The 8,542-nt window shown below is 34.7% G+C and overlaps 1 protein-coding gene across 3 annotated transcripts in view; it reads left to right on the top strand.

The window, feature by feature from the left end:
- Positions 1–2,183: 2,183 nt before the first annotated feature.
- The window catches only part of ripor3 (RIPOR family member 3), a 34,266-nt gene continuing 27,907 nt past the window's right edge, over positions 2,184–8,542 (top strand). The window contains exon 1 of one of the 3 annotated variants that reach the window (XR_009206055.1): positions 2,184–2,376. The gene's annotated coding sequence lies outside the window, so the exon portion shown is untranslated. The remainder of the gene's footprint in view (positions 2,377–8,542) is intronic. The other 2 variants (XM_058402975.1, XM_058402976.1) reach the window with 2 other exon arrangements.

The raw sequence follows: 8,542 nt of genomic DNA, 5'->3' as shown, positions 1-8,542 counted from the left end.
TTTATGGTCAATTTATTTTCCCAGGTCAGTGCAGGCTAGGTTTGAGGGTCCTGATGAATGAGGATACGGATGTAATTTTTAATTTTTCAAACATGGTTGATTGTTCGAATAAGTAGACATTGTACATGTATGCAGCACATAAAATATTTTGAAGCCACCTGGGTCACTGAGATTATACAATACTCTCTTTAGACAAAATGGGGTTATTAACACACAGCTCTCAGACATCTCCTGCAACAGGAGAGGTGGCAATTAATATTGTTGTAGCTTTGGCTCATTGTTCAAAATCTACTGCTGACTATGCTCTAACTTTGGCCACAGGAAGTGGATAGAACAATCCAGCATTGAAACAGCTTTCAGACAATGCCTCTGTAAAGTGATGCTATACAAAGAGAGGCAGCATGCAGGGACAATTCACTACCTTTGAACCGATTCATCCAGCTCAACATTTGCACTGAGAAAATGCTCATGGCTAATGAACCCAAAGGCACCTCTAGCGTGAAAAACCTAATCTAAGAAATTCCTCAGGTTCAGAAATGTAGCACAGAACCCTGGGCCCAATATCAAACTTATTAACATTGTAATCATTAATATTAATAGTGTACAAATAGCCCTCACTTATAGAGTAATTAATGGCAGATTACTGATGTAATATATAAAGCAACAGTATTAAAAATGATGTATATCATGTAAACGTAAACCATAAAACTGTTATTTGCAACATATGGCAGAATTGCAGAATAAAGCCATCCAAATGGATATAAAAGTGACAGTTTAACAATGCTACAGTAATTGTTTTATTAAAGAGACTTTGTGTTTTGTAGTCCGATTTAATAGTAACAGCTGGAAACAGCACTTTGCCTTCTTTCAAAAGCATGTCTGTACAAATGTTTTTGACATACTTTGTTAACATTTTATCTCTTAAGATTTGCCTTTGTGTTAGTTCATTGTTTAGAGTTAAACAATAACAATTCTGTGTGTGTTTCTTTGCTTAAAGTAAAACTATATGACTGTGTTGGGCATATTCTGGATTCTGACATGTATCCCTTTTCTAACAGAGATGGACGTGCAGTGAAGGGCCTGAAGAATGTTTATAAACATTTACATTTCTAGCATTTGGCAGATGCCCTTATCCAGAGTGACTTACAATTTAGCACATTTTTTTATGCAACTAAGCAATTGAGGGTTAAGGGTCTTGCTCAGGGGCTCTATCTATCTATCTATCTATCTATCTATCTATCTATCTATCTATCTATCTATCTATCTATCTATCTATCTATCTATCTATCTATCTATCTATCTTTCCCCTCTTCCCCTTCTTTTCCCCTTCGTCTCTCTCTCCCTCCAAGCTAATGTCCTTGCCACAACCTGCCTATTTTTTTGACAGATGCCACTACCACAGTTTAATAGTTTCAAACATTATGTAATCAGATGCTGGTGGTATAAAAAGTTGCATTTGATGAATCTGATAGTTGAGACACATTAGCACCAGAAGAGGGCCATATTCTGCTGTCAGTGTCAGCCGGTTCAGTCTATTTCTTATTCTGCATTATGTCAAATGTATTTAATGGATATGGACACAGATATTTATAGAGTAGAACCTTCTGAAAATGAGAAATTCTTCATTTATAGATATCTACGTAAAATGTAAATTGAATCAGTTGTAATAATGTGCTGAAAATGTGCAGAATTTAATGCCATAAAAAGCAACCATCTGTGTTATATCAGTCCACCACACATGTTACACCCCCCAGCATTCAAAGACACACACACACACACACACAAGTTTCTACATTCCATGCATATGTGCAGAACAGGACAGTGGTGAATTGGTATATAAACTTCAAACCATCCACCTAAAAGCAATCAAGCCAGAGATAAAATAATAGCATGAGGAAGTTTTGTTTCAATACACTTCAAACTTTGGCCAAGAGTCTCTTTTGTGTATTTGGATTGAAATATAGTTAAGACAGATTGGCCTAGAGAGATTTTATACTTTTATGTTTCATGACAAAGTATAAAAATGACTATGGGGTAGTGTATATTTGTATGAAATTAAAAAGAGAGAGAGAAGAGAATAAAGCAGATAAAGGAAGGCACAACAGGAGATAGGAATGCAGAGAGCGAGGGTCTGGGTTGTGAGAAACATTTGATGCCCTGCCTCTTTTCTCTTTGTCCTGTAAAAGCCAGTTCTTGGAATCGGGTGTCGTTTCTGCTTCTCGAAGCCTCACAGCTGAGCCAGAGTCATGCTATCAGGAGCAAACAGACATCTGCTCATGCACACAGAGACATATGCTGCTGCAGAGATGAAAATGGGCAAGTTTTCTGAGTCCTTTCAGAGGTAACCTTGGTCTGGAATACGAGACTTTGAGTCTGGTAAGACAAATGTTCTATCACTAGTAATGCCAGTAATATTCATAATTCTGTTTTTATTTTTAGTGTCACAGTCTTGTTCAGTGTTTAGAAAGTGTAAATAGTTAAAGTTGAAATAGTTCCTAAATAGCATCTAGTTTCTAAATAGCAAAAAACATAAATGCCTTGCCTTTCCTGCTTCTTGTATCAGTATGTTGTAATATTGGTACATTGAGTTTAAAATGTCCCATTCTCCAATGCTCATCTGCTTTGCACAAATGTTTAGGTAAAAAAAAAAAATCCTTCATGTCAGAGAGTCAGAATGCAGAAGTATTCACTGAAGGCTTAAATATTTTATGTTAGCTCTAATTATTGATTTTTCTTTTACTTGGTACCTACACATGAAAGAAAGATGCAAAAAGTACAATATTTTGGGAAAGGGAGCACAAACAAAACTGTTTAAATGACACTGGTGCAGATTTATTGATGTCCAAGTCTATTTCCAAGTCTTGCAAATATTTTACTGATAGTTGGAATTCATACACTTAAAACAAATAACAACACAAAACAGCACATCTTATTTCCTTAAATCTTAATCTTAAAACACAGTATACGCATAAGTGTGTAAACCCATGTGTGATCTTTTTGGTAGTGTGTTTCTAAGTACTTGTTTAAAGTTTTATTATAAAGTATATCAGTATACAATTTGTATTCTATTATTATGAAATCACACCAAGAACCATAGAAGCTCACTGATTGTTTGTGTTCTCATTTAACATGGAATTAATTATAATGCTACATGTCCATTCAGCTATTTTATATTATAGTATGCTGACTATAAAAACTGTTACATATACATTAAAACATTCTAATCTTGTTAAACATGCACTTACAAATTCAAACCTTACAAAAACACATTAATCTTCATAAAAACATAAAAATATTATGAAACACAAATCTCTGTTAAGCTCTGTTCATACAGAACTCTGAAATTTGAAACAGTTTCCAGCATATAACAAGTTCTCACATAGTTCTCATGCTACAAACAAAAATATACTTATTGTGAACATGCAACATAATTTTAAAGATATAACCATCATGCTCATATAGTTCATGCACTGACCTAAGGTGTTCCGTTAACAGAATAATTTCTCATTAAATAGAAGGTCAAAGAAAGACACATTTTTAGTTTCAAATAATTTATTTAAAACAAAATGTTATATCTAGGAGGACATACTAAGATCTATAATCCATCCAAGTCACCAGGCAGCTTTACCCTTCTAAAATCTTTGGTTTTGTGGGGAAAACTCCCAGGAACATACATGTGCATTCTCTCCCACTTTGTTTGATTATGTGTATTAAAGTATAGGTTCTCCCCATTTATCTGATTAAAAAGGCAGAATGCATCATATCCTGTATGTTGTTGCTAAGAAGACCGTATCAGTAGCAGCTTGGATGTCCTGGGATTCATACTCACAACCTTCCAAGCACTTTACCAACTTACATTGGTTGCGCTCTTTAAACATTTGTACTGTATAAGTTACAGTAGCCATAGCATACATGTGGGCAGCAATTACTTGTGGGTTAATCAGAGCAATTAATTAACCTGCTTTGATGTTTCAGACATTTGGATGTTATCTGCAAACTGAATTATTTTGCTTTCGTCAATTTGACTATAGATAGATAGATAGATAGATAGATAGATAGATAGATAGATAGATAGATAGATAGATAGATAGATAGATAGATAGATAGATAGATAGATAGATAGATAGATAGATAGATAGATAGATAGATAGATAGATAGATAGATAGATAGATAGATACTTTATTCATCCCAAAGGGAAATTAACAGTTTCCAGCAGTATCCAGAAACACATATGTATATCTAATCCTTTAGTGCGTCCTGACTCTACGAAAGGCTTTTTCAACATTTTTGAAAATGTTGCTGCATGAGAAACAACTTTGTTAATTAAAAGCTATCACATTATGGTAAGAAACAGCACAGTTCACATAGCAATTACTGTGGATAATGCTTCTCCCAGATTCCATAGGTGGAAGAAGATGTATGAGGATATTTAACATTGTGTAGCACATCTTGACAAATTAAAGGTACAGGAAACAAACAAAAGATCATGCTGATTGTCAGTTTTCTCCAAAAAGTGTCTGATGTCCATTTTCTTTCTCCAACACTGCTAATATCTTGAGTTTTGGAATAATGGTCTCCTCCCATTTCCTGATAAACAAATCTTTTTCCCCATCTGTAACTCAGTGTCCACCTTGGGTCTATGGAACAGAAACACTGAGATATAAATATTACAAATTATTGAATACAAGCTTTGTGTAAAGTTCTTTGCAGCATAGCATTTAAAGGTTGAAATTTAACTGAAGGTCTGGTCTCTTGCAGTCTTTATTGTTGATGACTTCTCTGATGATGGTCGCTTATCCTCTTTATTAGGGTCAACCACTTACTTGGCACGGTTTTATCTGGACTTGGCAAAGAAAGTTCCTGGGTACAATGATGGGGTTTCAAATTTTAGATCTGCTGGCTGTTGATGCTTTCATTTGATTTTCTGTAGGTTCATTTCTATAAATCCATTGTGTGATGGACCATCAAAAAATGCTCTTGACATGAGTAATGCAAAAATAGTATTAGGTCATTTGTATTCACATTGCCAAGTAAAGCAATACTAATTCATAACTGAATAATGGAACACAGCCTTACATGTCCCTCTTTTTCACCAAATGGTAATTGCTAGCTTTTCTGTACCACATGGATACATGAAAAAAACAAGTAGAAATCGTTACAACCCAACCCCCCCAGCCCACTGCACACGCTAACACGAAATGGTCCCACTACTGGTACTCTAGACTACATTACTGGACAGTATATTTAAAACTTATAGGTGTCAAAAGTACTATTAAAATACTGTTAAAACTCACATCCTAAGTTTCTCTACAAGGCCACTTGAGGTAATCAGTTTTACAACACTTCCACCTGTGAAAAGATTTCTCCATGCTTCCTTTCCTTTGCAAGAACTCTGTATAAAATTGTTAGAGTAACTGTCTTAATGTTTAATTACCTAAAAATATATAAAAATAATAAAATAAATATTAATATAAACAAACATACAAACAAAACAAATAATGCAGCTGTACAGATAAAGTAGCCTATATTAAATTTATACAATGAGAAAACATATTACAGTATTGTTGGCTTTTGTTGTGTCACCATTAAATTTTTATGTCATTCCTCACGTAACACAAAATGGTACGTATTGGCAAGTTTTACATAGTGCTAAATCCCCTATTGTAATTGTACGGATTGTTAGTAGTTTAAGCACAGAGTGCCATACATATTAACTGTTAAATATTTTGCAATCCTGCCAGCCATGCTAGCCTGATGACCTTGACGTCATTTAGTTGACTAAGCATTTGCCTACGAATCAATAGAGACAACTGTCTCTTCAACAGTTAGCACAAAACATTCTGCTAGGTGGAGAAATATTCATTATTATAAATGTATTAAGAGTGTATAATTGTATAATAAAGGAGTGTATAATGTACATTAATAGAGTATAATGTTCGGACTTGTACTTGCACTGTACTTCACTGAAAGAAACTGCTGAACACTTGACAGATGACAGCTAATGGCACTCTTGGCCATGCTCTAAATCAGGCTTTATATATTCCACAGCCTCCAAAGAGCAGGTTCTATAAGAGATTTTCTACATTTATTCAGTTTGCACTTATTCACTGCCCCTATGGATAAAGTCTGCTCTGCTCACTTCAACCTCCTGTGTACTCTTCTACCCATCTTAGAAAAAAAAGCAAAATATTCAGAATACTGCTGTATAGAAACAGAACATGTATGCTCAGACAATTTGTGATGGATAAAATCATGAAGAACACTTAAAGTGAACCATAAGTGTAGCATATGAGTACTTGACCAGCTTATCCTTCAAATTTTAGGCACATTTTCTTTACAGGATAGTACATCAAATGAACAAAAACAGTGGTATTATTTTATTAATTTGCTAATTTCAGTGTGGTAAAATAGTTTATATACTCATTACTTAGGATACCATCGGGTTAAAACTATACTGGGAGGAATTATAGCACAATTTTTTAACACATAAAACAAACAAGAAAAACTCTTCACTCACTCATTGTTTGCAGAAAGCCAGTGACACAGCTGTTCAGATGTCTAGGGGAAGTTCATTCACCTTGGTGCCAGAACATACATCTAATAGAATATATATAATATACTCCAGTTAGATGTTTATTTCAATTGATAGTCCATATATAATACTATTCCATTTTTATATTTATTTAATTTTTGTTTTATATTTATATATACATTTATATTTGACAGTAAAGAAATATAATACTATTTATGAACGTAACTGTGGTTCTGTGAACATTGGATACCTGTCAGGGGTTCCAACTAGATCCCAAGACAGCTAAGTCAGGTGAGAATCATCATGCACTACCTGCTAGTTCAACCCCCTCCTCCTAGTTCAAGTACCTCCTCTTCGTCTGCAGCTGAAGCTCTGCCATGCCCCTGCTGCCAAGCCTATCTATCTTTCCTAATCGCAGCACTCACCTCAATCCCCAGTCAATTGTGGTTTCTCTTAAGGTTTCTCACCATACAGTGTTCATCCTGTTGAGCTTGTGATGTCAAAGATAATGCTGTTTTCTATATATTTATATGTATTTGGGTAAAAACAGTTTTTTTCCAAGATGCTTTGACCAATGATGTTACAAAATATAGTAAATATTTATTCTAATAAATATGTAGATCATATAAAAATACTTAGCAAAGATGGTAATATTACTATCTATATTAGTAGCATAATAGTAAGAATAGATAACTGATGGAAACAATATGTAGCATTGAAAGAATTACATTGAAGTACACAGAAACTACACAGTGACTGAAGAAGACAGTTGCTATTCCCAGTCTGTGTACTGTGTGATTAAGCCATTTACCATGGAGTTTGATCATACTGCTGATTATTAAGTCCAGTGTGTGTACTAAATCTGAAGTACTAAATTATTCTGCAAGAGCTGTCTGTCTGCACACAAAATTTGTTATTTATTACATGAGTGTTTGCACAGCTGTACACAATAACCATTCATAAATCCCACACACTCTAAATTGATGTGCTTGTGCATCAAACACCATCAAATCACCATATATGGTAAACAGCTTTCCTTTAAAAAACACTGTAGCCTGCTCATGGTGCTGAGTGTTACATATGACTTGGAAATGACAAAAGATCTGAAAGAAGATGAACTTGACAGTGACAGAGCATACAGTAGAGTATATATATTTTATCATTATGTGTGTGCATTCAATTTTCTGCTGCTTTGGAAATTTGATGCATTGCAGTGTGAGCAATATGAATACAGGTAAGATGGTAAGGTCATTATTCAGCTCGTATTTGGGAAATGCCAGTACTGTCTCTAATTTCTCTATGAAATGTATGCATAGCTAAAGCCCCAGCCCCCACTCCTCACTCTTAGTGTAGTTCCAGTGGTGCTAAATCTTTAAATGTTCCTTTTTTATTCAATTTCAGTTTACATTCCATCTATGTTATCTGTCTGCATTGCTGATATGACATACAGTACATGCTGACATTTAGTCCAGGCTGCCCCCTGCCTTGTGCCCTGTGTCCCCTGGAATACGATCCCCTGTGACCCTGGGTAGAATAAGTAGCTCAGAAAATAGGTGGATGGACAGACAGGCAGACAGTACATGATATAGAAGCTTTGTCTAGTCAGATTACCTACTATTACACTTTTCTTCTTTCTTTACTTTACACTGTAGTTCAGGGGTATAAGCAAAATGTGGTTGATAAAATTGCCATGGTCCTGGAATTTGTTTTAAATATGACTCAGAAGTTGGTATATATGATTCTGTCTTCACATGCTGTTCATTTACATAACTGAAGTATGGACGAAGTAAAATGAGTTCAGTTTTTACATGGTATTTGATAAATAAATAAAAAGAGAAGAAAAGAGGAAGGAAAGAGAAGTGAGGGTGTGTTTATTTAACACTTCAGTGGTGGTCCACACTGCTGAGATACCCACAAACATGATACACATTCATTCTCAATGAAATCACTTCTCTTCTGGGTCATTTTCTGCTGTGCTTTAAGCATTTAAATAAGAAAAATAAAGCAAA

This window comes from Hemibagrus wyckioides, linkage group LG11 (assembly GCF_019097595.1).
Source record: "Hemibagrus wyckioides isolate EC202008001 linkage group LG11, SWU_Hwy_1.0, whole genome shotgun sequence".
Lineage (NCBI taxonomy): Eukaryota > Metazoa > Chordata > Actinopteri > Siluriformes > Bagridae > Hemibagrus > Hemibagrus wyckioides.
The sequence above is the reverse complement of the archived record's forward strand: the minus strand, read 5'-3'. Positions and strand labels throughout refer to the sequence as shown.